This window comes from Electrophorus electricus, chromosome 2, assembly GCF_041902795.1.
Source record: "Electrophorus electricus isolate QZ-2024a chromosome 2, ASM4190279v1, whole genome shotgun sequence".
In the NCBI taxonomy this organism is placed as follows: domain Eukaryota; kingdom Metazoa; phylum Chordata; class Actinopteri; order Gymnotiformes; family Gymnotidae; genus Electrophorus; species Electrophorus electricus.
In genome coordinates, this window is record NC_137498.1 from 30,915,979 (window position 1) to 30,933,945 (window position 17,967).

The 17,967-nt window shown below is 42.7% G+C and overlaps 1 protein-coding gene across 2 annotated transcripts in view; it reads left to right on the forward strand.

Moving 5' to 3' along the window:
- Window positions 1-5,337: 5,337 nt before the first annotated feature.
- rhbdf1a (rhomboid 5 homolog 1a (Drosophila)) overlaps window positions 5,338-17,967 on the forward strand; it is a 32,534-nt gene continuing 19,904 nt past the window's right edge. For both annotated transcript variants that reach the window (XM_027000641.3, XM_027000724.3), the window contains exon 1: window positions 5,338-5,743. The gene's annotated coding sequence lies outside the window, so the exon portion shown is untranslated. The remainder of the gene's footprint in view (window positions 5,744-17,967) is intronic.

Genomic DNA, 17,967 nt, shown 5'->3' on the forward strand with positions numbered 1-17,967 from the left:
GTTTTAAATATTTATGATCGATTCCTAGTGGGAAGGAACAGGAGGGGAAAAGGCTAAAGTTGTCAGGGCAGGAGCCTGCTGTCTGACATGTTTTATGCAACTTTGACTATGGGGGTATGTAATGATTTACTTGCTAAATCATTTAGGCAGACAGATGGTCACCCTCTCTTCTTACCAGCCGACACCTGCACAGCACACTTCAGCAGAGAGAGAAGGGGAGAATAGTTGGTCTAAGTCCTGAATCATACATGACTTGCACTATATTGCTTACATGTCTGCTTTGTTCTGCTCAACCGGGCTGTTAGCACTGTCCGTCAGGTGGCTGGCATTTCCAGATGCACTCCACATTAGTAAGGAGACAAGGTAAAACCTAAGCATTTCAGTGTGAACTTTTCTCTCCATGACACCGTGCTCTGAGGATGGGAAACCTGCCCTACTGTAACAGAGTACCCGATCCTCTGGCTCCTGTGGGCGGTAAGTGCACGTGTGGTTTCTCCGAACCATGGCTAACGGGCCATTGAAGTAGCTATGGAGATGGCTTAACTAATTTTGTTTTGAAATATGAGGTCACATCATAGTGATTGCAGGAGTATAGAGACTTCCACTAAGTCTGCTCTGTTTGCCTCAGTGAACCTTGGCTAAATTTAAAGTGATAGCTCTGTCAGCTGACAGGAGGATTTTAGCATTACCAAACAGAGCCTTCACTGTCTCTTTTACTCTTTAATATTCCCTCTCTGCACCTCTCTGCCTGATACTGTATATTTCTGTAACTCAGCATTGTACACAGTGCTCCTCTAGAATTTTCCCCTTACTGTCACAGTTGAGTGACTCTGTCATTTTAATTGGTCTACAGTGATGTGCAATGCTCTTGTAGAACACCAGTTGAGGTTTGTTTGAACAGATTTCCCTTTGCTAAAGTGCATGTTGATGGTTTTGTTGTTCAATGGTTTGTTGGAATGCACGCTACTCTGCCCAGCTGAACTGTATCTGAGACCCACTGCCCTTGAGAGAGTTTGCTGAGTCCTTTGGGGAGGCATGTCAGAATTCCCCTTCCCACAGCCGAGCCCAGGACTGCTCCATTTTCCTGATTAAATTCATCACTAATTAAAAGCTCATTAATGTTTAAGGCCACTCCAGCTGTGCTACGTGGCGGGTGCCAGGTGTGATGCAGGCGCGTGGGTGACTCCACACGGGAGGGAGAGAGAGGCTGGATTACATGGGGGATTTCATGGGGTCAGTATCCGGACGCTGCACCTCTGGCGGGTGAGCAAATCAGCAGCATTGCTGCTCCAAACGAGAAGCAGGAAAACCATCCCAGCTGTATATCTAGTAACAGCAGCTGGAATGTAGGGGCCCACGGCCTTAGATGGCCTGAAAAGCAGAGGAATGTAATAACAGAACCTGGAAGTTCAACTTTCCTCTGGGAAGTTCACAAACACGCCTAAGGCATTGTACCCGGCATTAAAAATGGCTCGTGTGCAGCATATATTTGTTAGTTTGCACAGGGGATCCATGAGACCTCTTCTCTCTGACTTTGTTGTTCCTTTTTGCCAGTGTGGTCTCTATTTTCTTTCCAATTAGAGAACCTGACTCTGCGCTAGCATGCTTGCACACAGCTGTTAGTAAAGAAGATATGTGTGCAATCAAATAAAAACAACTGATTTCTAAAATCTGCAGAGGTTGGTGATAATACAAGCTGAACTTCATACAAGCTGAGAGACAGTGGCCACCCTTGTTTGATTGACCTTCTCACTTTGGTCTGCAAATTCTTCCGTGATGTGAACAGAAAACACTACTATATTTGACACTGATGTAACATCCATCACTGCTATAACAGAAAACACTGCCACATTTGAACACCGATCCAACAGAAAACACATCCACATGTGTCACTAATGTAACAGAGAACACTACCACATTTGTCACACATTCATGTGCTGTAACACATTCATCACTGCTGTAACAGAAAACACTACCATATTTATTTTACTCTGCTGAATTTGGCATCTGTCTAATGCATTTCAAAAATTATTTAGAAATAAGTAGAGAAGCTACAGCAATATCTCTGATCTGAAGATTAAATATTGATAAGTGGCAACATATGAAGCAACAAATCTTGTGTGTTGTTCCCTTAAGTTAGCAGGATAGCCTGTCTGGAGCACTTATCTTACTAAGGATGTGTGTGTGTGTGTGTGTGTGTGTGTGTGTGTGTGTGTGTGTGTGTGTGTGTGTGTGTGTGTGTGTGTGTGTGATAGGGTGGAGAGGTGGCTGCTCCTCAGACAACATAACTCTTTCATCAATCTTTAATCCACTGTTGGCACTCCTCCCTGTCCACTTGGTAAACTGCAGATATTCCAGAAGGGAAATGTTGGCATTCTTTCTTCCTGCATGCAGGTTCTTGCTTTTGCATCTTCTATGTATTTTTATACTTTATTAATCTTTTTGTGTGTCTCATAATAAATTTACACTCTGACAGAATTATTTTGAATGAAATGTCAGTGTGAAATGTAGAAGCTTACAATGTATGAGCTTAACCATTACTTCATTGTACAAATGGTTACTTGTCATACTGTAAGAAAGTAATGCAAGCAATCATTCCTGGTCCTAATTACACAATGACAGAATTACTTCAATAACATGGTAAGATGTCAGTGACTTGTAGGAAAGCAGTGGCATGTGGCTGGTGCCTAGTGGGCAGTTATTGATCTCTAGCCCTAGCACAGAAGTATGAGCCTGGGGGATTCAGAGTTGGGGGATTGATGCTGCACAAAGAACATCTAACAACAGAAATTCATCAGTACTTGTTCCTTTTTCTGATAGTTTACACACATATGGTGACAAAGGCACTGGAAACTCCAATCAAAAGATAAATGATTGTGAAAAGTATGTTTATGACAGGGTATTTTATTACATTAGAACTTCATGGAATTAAGAGATTTCTATGGCTGATTAAGGTTCCTCACAGATTTAATTTGCTCACTCATTCTGTGTCTTTTTAACTGAGGAGGTCAGTGATTTGAAACAGAACCTCTGATTGAGAACACAGCTGTGCTTCTTGGTCCCTGATAACAATTCAACACAGTGAAAATATCGAGCCTTCGTGTTCCGGTCACCTCTTCTTTCTTCCCTCCAGAATCTGTCATTAATCTTATCTGGCAAACAGGTTGTCTAACTTAGTCACTTGCAAGCACCTCACACATTTTTTCTGTGCAGTCAGTGCCAGCGGAAACCCTTTACAGGCCGTCGGCCTTTGTTCGTCAACTAAACAGGAGTCTGGTGTGCAAAGCCTTTTATCTTTGCTTGACTGAAGGGTTTTCAGAGAAGCTTAAATGGTCTCCCACCTTCACCACTAAGGCAACTGCACCCCAACCTCACTCATCTGCGCCAACTCGTTTCTAGCCCATGAGAACACTTCAGAATCCATTCATTACTCTTGGCCCATGGTATAGCACTCAGGAGCTTTGTCTAAGTTCGCAGGGAAAGTCAGTGCTGCTTATGTCTTTGAGTTTGTCTGAATGTTACAATGTTGTCATTCGGTGTGTAGGTAGATAAACCCCCAAGTAATCACATACAGCTTGCCCAAATGTGAATGTATAACTGGCTTCCAGATCAGACCTGTCTTCACCAAACTGGTTCTGGATAGCACCATTGCTTCTGCTGCTAGAAGAGCAGCCCATAACATGTCACCCACTGGCAGGACAAGAAAAGCTTGATGTGTGAAATTTGCCCACAACATGCCGAAACTGTACTGCATTAACCTGCTTGTCACATTAAAACAACAGCCAAAATCCAACTCTTGCCTTTCAGCGATTTGTGGAAAAATCCTATTTCAAACTACTCTGTGGGTGTCAGTGCTACAATGGGCTTGCGAAACACTGGGTTATAGTCTCTGTCTAGGTTAAGTGCTTTAGAGATGAGAGAACAATGTGCCAAGCTGCAATATCCTGAGAGGTCTATGTAGACTCTGCCCTTGTCAACACCACACTAATCCTAAACCTTTCAGGCACCAAATCACTCCTCTCCATGGTTTCTGAGCAGATATGAACTTGAACCAAAAACACATTACATGCTGAAGGGGCTATTTTCTTCACTGTTTCATAGAAACCTTTCTCAATTACATGGAGATTAGTAGATTTCTTTCTTTTAAGGTTCTGTCAAAAAAAAATCATATGATCAATATAGTTCACAAAACCTTTTTCAAAATATTTATCCATATAGAATGTTCCATTACACAACATTAATTACAGTGCAGTTGTAATAATAAAAAACAGAATACCAAAACCATCAAGGCATTTTATCCTTCCAGCTATTGTGAAATACCTGATCACTGCCTATGACCAGGGCAGAGGGCCAGGAGGTTAGATGAACAACTCTGTCAGGCACTCTGGAAATTCCCTGGAAGCAAATGGAATCTCAACAATGCAATGACAAAAATGGAATGTCATGCATGGCAGTGTGATCTCTATGGCTTAGGTCTGAACATTGAAGCTGAAACCTGAACAGTGAAGCTGAAACACAAGTCTAAACATTGAAGAACAACCTGTGGGAGTAATAACCTCTCTTTCTCCTTCTTCTCAGTATCCCTAGAGAACCATGCTTTGCCATCCCTGGAATGACTTACAGTCTCAGGAAAGAGTGAAACTGCACCTCAGCTCATATAATATCCAAAATGCTTATCACGATGCCTCAGACCTTCATTGCTTTTTTAAAAAAAATCGCACACAGTTCTGTTAAGAACCAAAATACTGTGTTTGAGATCCCCCAGGATAAAGACAATTGATACAGTGTTTCAGGTAATCTACAAAGCCATGGACACTTTTATGTGACATTCATTTAGATTTCATTTAACATGAAATAATGACGAAGTTAAAATTTTCAAATACAGGTCAAACAAGACACACAACAACAAAGACAAGATAAGGGTGCCATAGGGCTCCGGAAATAACATCTATTATTTTTCTAAGCATAAAGCTCCTTTTAGCCCCTGACACACACACACACACACACACACGCACACACACGCACACACACACACCCACACACCAAAACTGCACTAACCATGTAGATTAATTATGCTGACTTTTACACCTCAGGCTCAGGCAATAAACCAAAGTCTATGTTTACAGTCAGAATTATAGGACTAGGTTATGAGTGATATTTCAGGTAAATCCGCATATTAAAAAAAAATCTTTTTAAATGTCGACAAACCATCTCACACCACAATCGTTAAAGAAACTCGACTTTGACGAAACTTGTTCTGTCTCTTTAAGTATTCAAACTTGAGACCTTGCTTAGTCACGCCCGCCGGCTGAGCACAGCAAGCGACATCGCTGTGACTCCCAGGCCACACCGATTGGCCCCTGCGATTGTCAGGCTCCTCGGCCGACGCAGCGATACTTCGTAGCCACGGGCGGGGCACCGGTCGTCAAACTGAATTACCGGCAGCAGGCGAAAACTTACCCGAGCTGTTCTGTCGTCTATGGGAATGTACTGGATACTGCGTGGGAAAATTGGACTCAGTCAGCAATTTTTGAGAACGTCCTAACGTTGGAATGTTAATTCGATAACGCACATCCTGAATCAGATTTGAAGCTCCGACTATTCATTTTTTAAACTTATTATTATATTTTGTTTGTTGTGTACGATGAAGTGACAGCACATCCTCTATTATCTGAGATCTCAAGATTTCAGCGGAACTATTTTTTTCGCCACTTGTCGTGGTTGACTCGGGACCAGAGTAAGGGTGAGTTGATGTTTTTACAGCGCAGCAGCAGCACTCAAAATTCAGTTTAATGGAACACCTTGTCACGGAAACAAACGTCCAAGGCCGTTGAAAATCACTGCAGATCCATCAATACGAATATATTTTCCACGTTTGCGCGTGTCGCGAGATCAGTGAGAACTGCGCTGCTACACTGAATTATACAGTAAGAAGGGCGCCGCAGAACCGAACTGTAATGAATTTGCTAGAGATCACACCAGTTTATGTGTTTATTCTTGGACACGGTAGGGCTCTTATGTTTCCAAGTATTATTATGCATCTACTGTCCAGAAGGAATACTTTTAGTGCATGAAAAACGTAGAATGCATGCCACCTGTCAATCAGTGTGGACGCACCAAAAGGTTGCTAGCAATATTTGATCACGAGACTCGCTGGAATCTCACGGAGGTGCGCCTGTTCTGTTTAGATTTCACGGCAGTACCCTTTCCGTACATGTCGGCTGTGTTTGCTATGCTTATGTCGTGATCGCATGGCCGGTGAGAGGCGTTCTGTCTTACGCCTGAATGCCAAACTAGCGAACATTTTTTTACTCATAAGAACTGATGATCTGTTTTGCGCGTGCTGCCATGTATATACCGTGTGATTTATTTCGCCTCCCCCTGTGCTGTGTAACATGAAGGTTACTCTTTGATTACTTGAGTTTACACTAGTGTCAATTCGTCATTTCTACACGGTCAAGTTACATATATGGCGGATGTGTGTAAGACACTGCCATAATCTTGCTACATTAACTACTAAGATTGTTACTGCATCCTTTGGGAGAGTGCAACTTGAAATGGCTGGGGTGTTTTTTGTATTTGAAACAAGCATAATTTTTGATTATTAGATGTTTACAACATACCGGTATACAAACAGGCCCATTTTGGTTGGATAGTGTGAACTTGTTATAACGGTGACGAGCTGTCTTTAGTTGTGCAGCACTGAGACACGCGTGGCCCTCTCCCCGCAATTTGCTTGGGCGTGCTGTCACGGCCTTCGAAACATTATCTCATCCAGAGGGCTTCACATTCGGGGTGTTGTAATAAACCTGATAAAGCAAAGGGACCTGATGAGAAGACCACCATCAGCGTGCACCACGGGGAGTCCAAAGGGCGCGAGGTCAGTTCTTAGCATTCTAGAGATGGGGAAGAGTCTCTGGAACAGAATGAGACCTCCAGGTCTCGTTCTGGTATTGAGGCCAGCAGGTGGACTGTCCTGGCCTCGTTTTCAGTTATGTGGGCGTTACAGGAAGGAGAATGGGAGTAATACTGTCATGCCTCAGAGGGTCAGGGTGCAGTCTCTGTGTGTCTGGCCAAAGCTGGATCACTTTCATTACATGTGGGTTTGTTTTCTGGCAAGTCCCCCAGTCCCCCAATCCCCCCCCCCCCCCCCACCCAACCTAAGTATTTCTGGCACAGAAATTGTTTTAGTCCACAAGGCTAAAATTAGTCCCAATACTAGGATCTGGATGTACATGGTTTCACTACCCATGAGCACACCCCAAAGTCAAATGGTGTAAATACAGTTAACACATGACCTGTTGTTCACTGGGTGTTGTGTGGGTAGCCAGCATGGAAAAGCAGGATGTGTTCTTTTTAAATCTACAGAGCTATATTTCCTTTTTTAACATTAACAATAAATTCAGTGTGAGGTAATGGGGACTGTTGCCATAACCCACAGATTTAACTATGTGTAATTGTTTGCATTGTTTTCCCTTAATCTGAAGAATGAATTGTTTTTGTTGTCATTCATATGGTACTATGACACCTTTGTATGCTATTTACAGTTTTGAGTTTTGAAATGAGCTAATTACAAAATTGCCACATTCTTTTCCTAGCATGTGGTTCTGCGCAAGCATGTGGTTCTCCAGCTTGGCTAGAGCATGATACGTTCCATGTGCATGTACCACATGTGCTGCTTAAACATACCAGGTTGTGCTTTTATCTTGCTGGGCCAACTAGCACACATGATCGTGAGTGGAGCATTTCAGCCCAACTTGGGGTTCTGTGGTCTCATGCGCTTTGGCTATAAGCATACCTGCATCTGACCTGTGTGAATGTTTTTGAGATAGGAGAGGTATGATATGGAGATCAAAATAGGCCCTTCTAATCTAAGAAAGTATTTTTGTGCTCAAAACTGTTGAATCCTTCAAGATATCAAATGCAACATGGAAGCACACTGAGAGGAGAATTCAGCTAGGGATGCTGTCCTTTTAGTAAAACATGGAAACCTGTTTGACAGCTTTAGAAAAAAAAGGCTGCTCTTGAGCTAAATTTAAGAGGTCAGCTTTTTAAAAACTGTTTTATATCAGTACATATTTTTGAAGGTTCTTCTCTGGGTTTGGTCAAGCTTTGAATGCTGATAGCATGGGGACGTGTAGTTTAAGTCAAGGTGAGAACATTGGAAAAGTTATGCTGCTGTCTAAACCCATACAGCCTGTTCCTCTTGGTGTAAGACTGCAGTCTCATGGAAATGTTTAGGGAGATTTCCCTTTTGCAAGGCATTACTCTCAATATGTATTTGGCTGGGCAACAGTGACATACATATCACAATGACATACAATGCCTGCAAGTATTTTCCTGGTCAACACTAAAATGTATGTGTTGGGTGGGTGTTGACCATGCTTAGAGCATTTCATTGTGTGTGAGTTTAGATCATGCCATCCTCGTGGAGTAGGCCTGCTGTATGTCTACCAGCTATCAGCTGATTGCAGTTAAATTGAGTGTCGCCACTCCCACTGCTGTCATGGTTGTCGTGATGTTCTGCAAGAACAGGTGACTGCAGACTTGTGACATGGCCACAGACCTTCTGAAGTCTCATGGCTTGGCTACTGTTATCATGCTTCACAGAGATCATCTGCAATATGACAACATATCACCACTATATTAAAATCATATTGCTTAGCTCCTTCTCATAAAGACTCCACACAAGTTTTTCATTATATGTGAGAAGGTCATTTTTCCTCACCAAGCTTAGCCTTCATGAAAGTAGAGTAAAAAAATTATCACAGTGGTCTGTGCTGTGGGGCAGCCATATGTCTGTCTGACAGTGGGCCGGTCATGCGCCAGTCTGACAGTGAGCTGGTCACATGTCAGTCTGACAGTGGGCCAGGTGTGCATTAGTCTGACAGTGGGCTGGTCACCTGTCAGTCTGATAGTGGGCTGGGTGTGTGTCAGTCTGACAGTCTGATAGTGGGAATGTTGTGGGTGTTCACTCAGGAAGGGCTCCTAGTGCTTTAATCATAGGAATCTCTCACACGGTGCATGTTTTACCTCTGATGGGTGGTGTAGGAAACTGGTTCATGTCTTTAACTTTACACCCTCATGGTGTGCTGGAAACTCTGGTTACAAAACACTGGAAACTCTTTCAGTGGTCACACAGAATAAAATCGTACTTGAAGGAACACTGTAAAAGCTTAAAGGTGCATTCTGTGAAGACAAGTGTGGTGTCCATTTCACTGCGAGTTATACTGTGTATGACTATGTATGTGACGAATAAACCAAACTTGAACTTGAACTTGGTGGAGTGACCCTGACACTTGTTATAAAACTACAAAAAGGATATGAGCCCTTCCTCTTCAAACTCACCAGCCAAGCTCTTCGTTCAAGAACATAACATGTAAACATGTTTAGAAACCATAATTGGTTTGTTTACACTTGAGATTTTGTTTGTTACAAATGTAGTTTGTAATGTGAACAGTGGATGCTTCATGTGTTGGCTCATGAAGGGATAAAAAGGTACCCTAGCCATAAGCCATCTATGGTGATTTTTAAAACTATGTTTACAGGATGTAATATCGGTATATGAGCGCATGTTTAACTCGTGATGTATCGGTGTCTGCTGTTACCATTATTGCTGCCCCTGTCATCATCAGCACAGTATGCTCTACACAGAGAGAGGTTATGTTCAGTTTTTAGTGCTATTACTCAAGTGCAACACAGGCTCCATTTCCCCTCATTTTGAGGATGTTTAAACAGGAGTTCAGATTTCTCACAATACTATCTCAAGCTGCTGTTCAGGACTACAAATGGCTCAGAGTATTACACAATTTCCACAGTTCCAATATCCCTGTCTTTATTAAACAACCCCTTCAGAGACTTGTCCAGACATGCTAAACAAAAAAAAACAACATGCTTCTTCTTCAGCATGGTAAGGGCAGGGTTTGGAGCAAACACCCCTTCATATGTATCTTTAGCATGCATCCTGATGTCACTCAGAAGAAGCTCTCCGAAAACCCTCAGCCCCTCATGATGGCAGAATTTCTCGTGAGCGGTTCCTTGCTGACGGGGTTTCGGCTACAGCCAAGCACTCTGTCCAGACAGCAAGGGCGGTATATGAGGGCTTCAGCCTGACTTATAGGCTTAGCAGTGGGCTTTTGGGAAAGGGTGGAGAAGTGATGACTAGTAAAAATTTAAAGAAGCTCTTGTAAGAGCGAATGCATAAAGGCCGCATGCTCAGAGAAGGTCTTCTAGCTGAAACGCGGTGCTCATTCCATAGAAGATGATGTAATGGCACGCCCCCAACCACGCATGAGAGAAGTGTCTTGGGACCCAGGCGTGGCTCTGTCAGCCACCCTATGCTGCCAATACCAGAGCATGGTTCTCACACAGTGCTTCTCTCCATTCTCTTGCCAGGAACGATACCATAAATGCTCTTAAAATATGCAGGAGGAGGCCACCCAGGCAGGATGAACCAGGCTTGTGCACCTGCAGCTGAGAGTCCAGAAGGAAGGCTTTTTCTGGGCATAGAGACTCATAACCATGAGACTCAAAATATGAAAAAAAAAAAAGAGCTATTTAGAGTGGGCAGCCGGATGGTTGCTCTGTTGGGAGGGAGCCCAGATTCACTGTGGCACTCAAACAGGAGGCTCCAGACAGATGCGGACTCATCATATCACTCTCCTGGGTTTTGTACACACGCACATGCGTGCAAACACCCAGTGTTTTCCGAGTGCATTGGAAATGTGTACTTCCTCTCATCTTTTCTCCCTGGCGTTTCTTTCTTTCTTTACTTTGGATTGTCCACAGTAGTTTGTTTTTTGTTAGTCAGCAGCATGGGCTCTCCCACTCTCCAGCTTGGTTTCTCCCTGAGGCCTTTGTCCTGTCTTCCTGCGTCTGTGTGCTTGACCTTCCTTCATGTACCTTCTCTCTCTCTTTCTCTCTCTCTCTCTTTCTTTCTTTCTCTCTCTCTCTCTGATTCCTTCTATTTCTGGCTCGTTTTTTGTGTGTGCCGTGACCTCTACTTTCAGAATGACCCTTCCCAAGGTCAGTTTCCCTTCCACACAGTAACTTCTGTCAGTGGTAGCTCAGTTGATAGGTATGTGAAGTTAAGTGGCTTACACCACCAGCAGTTGACCTGCTCTGCTGAAAATGAATAGATACAGGAGGATGAAAGTGGAGAGCTTTGCCGAGTCACCGTCAGCTTTTGTAATTCACTATGACACTGTAGCTGTTTTGGTGTCCTTTGGAGACTGCTACGATCTAATTCTTCTCTAGAACACATGCCCATTTACAATTAATATGCTAAACAATCTATTTCCTTCAGCTACATCTCATATACATCATCCTCTGGGGACTTTGAAAACCTTGATGTTATTCTTTCAAACCAAGATAGTAATGTTTGGTGTTGTTGAAGCATTTAAATGTATGTTCATCTTCCTCTTTTAAAGAGCTCTGAATTTCCAGACTCACAGACCTCTGTGAGATGTATCCCATATGGGTTAGAACGTCATAAAGAGCATATCTGTAGCAGGCTATTATTTTAAGCCCCAGATCTAGCTCTGAGCCATCTTCCGGGCTTTTTTCCTTTAAGCCTCCTTTTTTGCACATAGGACGGTATATGTTTGTGCACCTCTGTGCTAAGGTTTGGGTGGGGCTGTGTGTGAAAATTGGCCCACATGTCAGAGCCTGAGGTGAGAGCACCTGTCTAAACCTCAGATCAGAGCAGCACTTCTCAGGCATCTCCAGGCCAGCTGTTCTAGTCTCACTTTAATGGAGGTAGGCTCCACCTGATAGGGCTTCCCTCTCTCATCTCATGCTACATGTTCACATAGGATTTGAGAAGGGACTCCGGCTGTTGTCTTTCTTGTAACTCTAACTGCTGGCGTGAATGGGAGCTTTTAGATGGACCTGAATTCAGAACAGGCCTTCATGAATTATGATAGATCACTGGACCATTGCCAGTCCATGGCTTAGTCCTGTTTATTTTGGGAATAACTGATTTCCAGTTGTAGCCAACTATGCTCTGTATATGATATATGTACTGTATATAGAGAGCTATTTCGGGAAGCCTTCAGTATGTTACTACTGTGAATGCAGCAGTGAAGGAGTCATGTGGGACAGGAGACCCGAGGCATTCCGTGCCACTACCACTGCTGGTGCGCTGCCTACACACTGACTATCTCAGTACATCAGGCCTCCGGTTGAGGCAGGAATTATTGAGGCTTGCTCAGAAGAGTGTTAAATAAAGGTCTTTTGGACTCAAATTGTATCAGGTTCTTTTAAACCAGATACAGGGTTGTCACCTTTTCGAACAGCATCTCAGGTTTCACTGTGTTGGTGTGGTGTGGTGATGACTTGTTAATGACGATCCAGGCTTCTGAAAGAACCAGGACGGGAAAGTCGCTAAGGGCATTTCCTGTAACTTGATGATCTCATGGGCCTGTATTATTACTAATTAGCATATTTGATTTTCACAACACATCCCAGCAGTCTGATGCTTTCTTTGTTTTAGACTAATCATAGACTCATGTAGACACATTGCTTGTTCCCTCTTTCTTTCAGAGCAGTAAACTGGATCTCTAAATGGCAGGAAGTCCCGGAATTTTCAGCCCTCTGTGTTTTTTCCTGAGTGGCAGGACTCAGAGGGTGACGCGACATGTCCTTCATGCATCATCTGCACATCATCTAGATTCTTTGTGTCAAAACAAGTCACTTCAAAACAATCAGTCTCAATTTCTTCCCAGTGTGTCAGTGATTTCTATCACCACTTAGCTGCCATAGGCCGCTACTCAGCTACGGCATGTTGGTGGTGGAGCATCTGAAGTGTGGTGTGTTGTTTCTGTCACTGCATCTGGCCAGGAGACAGCTCCCAGACGTGAGGGCGTTTCCTGTCTCCGTTTGGATGTCATCCTCTCCTCTGCTCTCCACTTCCTTCCCTCTGCTCTTTAAATAAACTAGCCTCTGACCTCGGGGGCTCCTGGTCACTGGCAACGGATGTGATATGATTTTGCAACCACTATTCCTTGGCCACTGTTTGTTGTTCCTTTTAATAGATAAGACAAATTTAAGTGTCTGATGATATGGCCTAAAGAAGGTGCATGTTATTTATAGAGCACTGGTAGTACTGAGGATTTGTCTGTTTGTTTGTTTGTTTGTTTGTTTGTTTTGTTTTGTTATGTTTGCTAATCAGCCAAGTTGGAGTTAGGACCAATGACTTTAGTTTTCTGGGGTTATATTAAGCCACCCCTCAGCCCCCGTTGTGAGTGACAGAGGTGGCTCAGTCTGTTTCATGGATACTGACCTCCTGTTGGGCTTCATGCTCACCGGGCTGATCCACATCGCACAATAGGGTCCTTTGTGACTTGATTCAGGCTGATATCATGCTGGAAAGTATTCAGATGGAGATCACATGTTGTTTGGCTATGCTGCAGTTCTGAGTCTCTTCCTTATCTAGCTCACGTAACAAGAAAAGTGTCTGTCCCACAACAGACAGTAAAGCACTTGTTTAGTGTTTCAGGGATGTAACTGGGAGCCTCTCTGCTGGGATCCCTGGTAAAAAACAGCTAACATCCTCTTTTGTCTCCTCCGGGAGTTCTATAGGGAAGGAAACTTGGTGCTGACTGAGCGTCATTTTAAAATGGCAAACATGTGGTCTGAGTACTACTGTGAACTGCTAATGCCTTTGACCAGTTAGCAACTGCAGCAGTGTCTACATCTGTTTCTTCTTGAGTTTGCAACATTTAAGTTTCACATGCACCTTTGCTGAATTTGTGGGAAAGAACATCTAGCTTGTCTTCCTGAAAGTAGGTCAGTAAATAACTGCTACTTGACTGCTGTTGTATTTATACCTGTTAAGTCACATTTTCATATGCATTACATGGAAAGTCTATTAGCATGTATTTAGCAAGTGTACTTAGTGTATTTAACCCATAGATTTAGTGTATTCATTTATTTAGTGTATAGAATATACAGTGAAATTAGAAATTGTCACCTAAATTAAGTCACCTAATATGTCATCCTTGCCCCATATTACTGGGATGAAGATGTTATTTATTGCACTGGTCATTTTACTTCGTTTATGTATTTTTGCCTGCTGTATCCAAGTATGTTTTCAACATTTCTTGATCATCTATAGTTGTTTTGTTTCAGTATGCTCATATATCATTAGTTATAGTATTGAAAAGTTGTTCCAAGGAAGGTGGATCCCCTCTGTGTTGTCAGACAACTGCTGGACACTGTAGAGGTGCTGGATACCAACAGTGAGAGCTTGATTTATTATGGGCAAATCCAGGATTGTACAGAACAGTCAGAACAGTCCAGGTGTAACATTGTCCCGAGGACGCACAGACTCCCTTGATGCTGTGAAACATTTATTGACATGAAACACAAATGACAACGGGGGCACTCACACAGAAGAACAACAGTGAACGTGAACACACACAAATGTTTTTTAAACAGCGTGAACATTAGCACAGACTGCATAAACATCAATGATGGCTAATGCTAACATACACCGACACTAACAATGACCAACAGTGAGGGGGTTTAAATAGACAGACAGACACTCAACGTTAAACCCCGTGCAGGTACGTGCCATCACAGAGGGCATGGCTACATACAAGGGTGAACCCCCCCCCCCTTGTACCTGGCAGGCCGTACCATGTGACGGGGGGAGCATCCCGTGACACCAGGGTCATAGAGCCAATACGAAATGTACAAGAATACATGGTGAAGACAAAACAAAACACATGATGACAAAAGGGGACAATAAGAACAAATAACTGAGACTAGAAATAACAAACAGGCAGAGAAAACACGAGGCTTGGAATAACACACAGAGGCTAGGATTAACATTGACCAGCCAAAACACAGGCAACAAGGCAGGGTTTAAACACATGTACTAATAAGATTTAACAAGACACAGGTGCTACACAAGATGGGCAGGGAAAAACAACATGGAAGAAAAACAAATACACGAGACAGGGTAACCATGACAAGGAAGATGCTAGGAGGGACAAAACAAGAGGAATGTTCCTGAAGCCTAATATAGACAAAAGTCATACATTTTAGAAGTATGTTTGTACACATTTTAAGTGTAATAACAGACCTATTTATGAATAAGTAATATATACTTAATGTAATTAATACTGTTGCTTAAAAACCATGCACAATAGAATAATTCTAAAAATAAGATTCAAATTCAACATAAAAACTACTATAAGGTCCATCTATTTAATTTCGGAAGCAAAAAAAAGTCAATTATTTTTTGCCAAGTATTATATGCATGCATAAGTCAATCCTTTCAAAGTGTATTTCCATGTATTTAGTAAATGTATGTAGAGAATGTAATATATAAGTGTATTTAGTGTATTGAATCTACATTTAGAAATTATGCATTCACCTAATATGTCACCCTTGATGTAGATTATTGGGATGTAAATGTTTTTATTATTTGCATTCATTCATTAATATTTTCAAAGACATACACTGTGCAGATAAAGCTCATTTTTAGTCCATTCTGTTGAACCTGTATGTCACTAATCATGCTGATTGCTACTGTGTATTTGGAGTATCTACATCATGTACTAATGAAGAGACAATACACAGAGACAGTACATAGTGTAGGCTAGCTCTACTGGTTTGACCACTCCATGGTGCGTGTGCAGTGTGCAGTGTGCGTGTGCGTGTGTGTGTGTTTAACCCTTCACCAAGAAACCCTACACAGACCTGCAAAACCTCACACAGAGACCCTCCACAGATCAACAAACCTTTATACAGAGGCCCTCTACAGACCAGCACACCCTCTCTCAGAGAGACTCCACAGACCCGCACACCTTCATACATACCACTTTTTCACCAACAATGTGCTGGTGCTTGTGGTGCCAGTTCCTGTGAACTAGTGAACCTTTTAAGAATATACCCACTAGTTTGAAAGCCCATTGGTTACACATGTGGATGTGGGCATTCCATCATTCAGAAACAGAAGTCGGAAGACTTCGTATAGACTACATGGCAGAATGCTTTCTTCTTTTGCATATTTTGTTTCTTTGTTTGAGGGCATAACTTTTGCAGTGTCTGTGGCCACCCTTTGGCCACTCGTGTGACAGATTGATTGGTTCCAGACCATCAATATTATGGGGCCAGAATGTAACCAATTTTTGTCCAAGAACCTGTGATTTTGTTGGGGGACGTGCAGTACCGTTCGGGATTTTGGCACCAGCACTGACACCATGCCAGTAGAACAGAGACCCTGCCCAGACCAGCACCCCTTTACTAAGAGATAAGGCCAGTACTGCACCAGAAAGGAATATAGATTTGTTTAGACATTCAACGCAAAAAGGTATAGACAGTCTTGCACTGATACCATCCTATATATTCTCACAGAAAATAATTTATTAATGCCACCATTGCTAACCCTGTTGTGGTAATTGCCATCCTTTTTTGTGTGTGTGTGTGTGGGGGGGGGTGCTTGGTGTAGTGGTTGCTGTGGTTAAGCCTAGATACCGTGTCATTGTGTAGGACAGGCTTCTTGGTCTTTACCTGTCTGGTGTAGCAACTCCTATGCCTGTATAATTCAGGTCCCACATTAGTGTTTTTCAAACACTGTGGCTGAACTAGACCTTGACCTAATTCATAGTGTTTTTAGATGCAATGCAACTTATGTACCTGGCTTGTAACTCACTCACTCACTCACACATGTTCAACATAATTTGCCATGAGGCGGCAGTGTTGGAACTGAAATAGCTTGGTGCTTTGTATCATTGACACTGTATGTCCTTGTTTTTCCCTGTAAGCCCAGTAAACATTTACTTGAAGCTTTATAGTGGATAATAAGATGGACCATTGTTTGGGGTGGTCTTGTTCTGGGACAGTTGTCTGGGGTGGTCTTATTCTGAGACAGTTGTCTGGGGTGGTCTTGTTCTGGGACAGTTGTCTGGGGTGGTTTTGTTCTGGGACAGTTGTCTGGGGTGGTCTTATTCTGAGACAGTTGTCTGGGGTGGTCTTATTCTGGGGCAGTTGTCTGGGGTGGTCTTGTTCTGGGACAGTTGTCTGGGGTGGTCTTGTTCTGGGACAGTTGTCTGGGGTGTTTTTTTTTTTTTCTGGGACAGCTCTCTGTGATGGGTTTGTTTTGGGACAGTTATCTGGGGGATCTTGCTCTGGGTGGTCTTCTCATGGTGCACAGCAAGGGTCCAAAAAGCAAATGCACTGTGAATTATTAATCGTAGGCCATCTAAATCATGTATTGATTTTATAATCTATCCAGCTGTAAGCTTTAAGACAGGAGAACTAATAAAAAAGAACAAATAAAAAAAGGTTATGTACTTGCGGTTAGCTTCTCTCAGTCCTTCTGTGCCTCACAAAGTCTTGAAAAGAAGACAGGCCAATTAATCTCTTGTTCCCTCTGGAACTGCATCATGTAACTGTAAAAGGCTCATAACATCTCTGAAGTTTCAAGCACAAGGACTGCAGTAAAATATCGAGTGGAACTTATGCTAGGAGTTACAACAGAGACTCTAGATTAAGGCCTCCAGAATGAGTGTTAAATATATACAAGCCTATTTTGGATCCTGGGTGTTGAGTGGTAGAACTCTACATTATACTAGAAACAGCGAAAGGTCACTGAACAATATGCAGCCAGAAGCTCCTCCAAAAACCAGGGGCAGAGTTCATTCAGCACTAGGGATAGAGCTCGCACTTTCTAAGTGTACAACAGCTGTATTGTCAGTAATTGAGTCCTTTGTAGGAACTATATGAAGAGGCGTGAGAGAGAGAAAGTGATTAGCTGAGTGACTTCCAAATTGTTCATAGATCACTTGTATTATAATTCTCATTGAAATTTTGCCCCAGTAAAATAGAACACTTGATTTGACCCCTTGGTTTGAGGCATGTTCTACATAATAGTATGTCACGGTGTTCAACACTGCCACTCTGGCAGTCAGTGGGAGGCCTCTGCAGCTTTTTGATGTGCATGTGCACACACACACA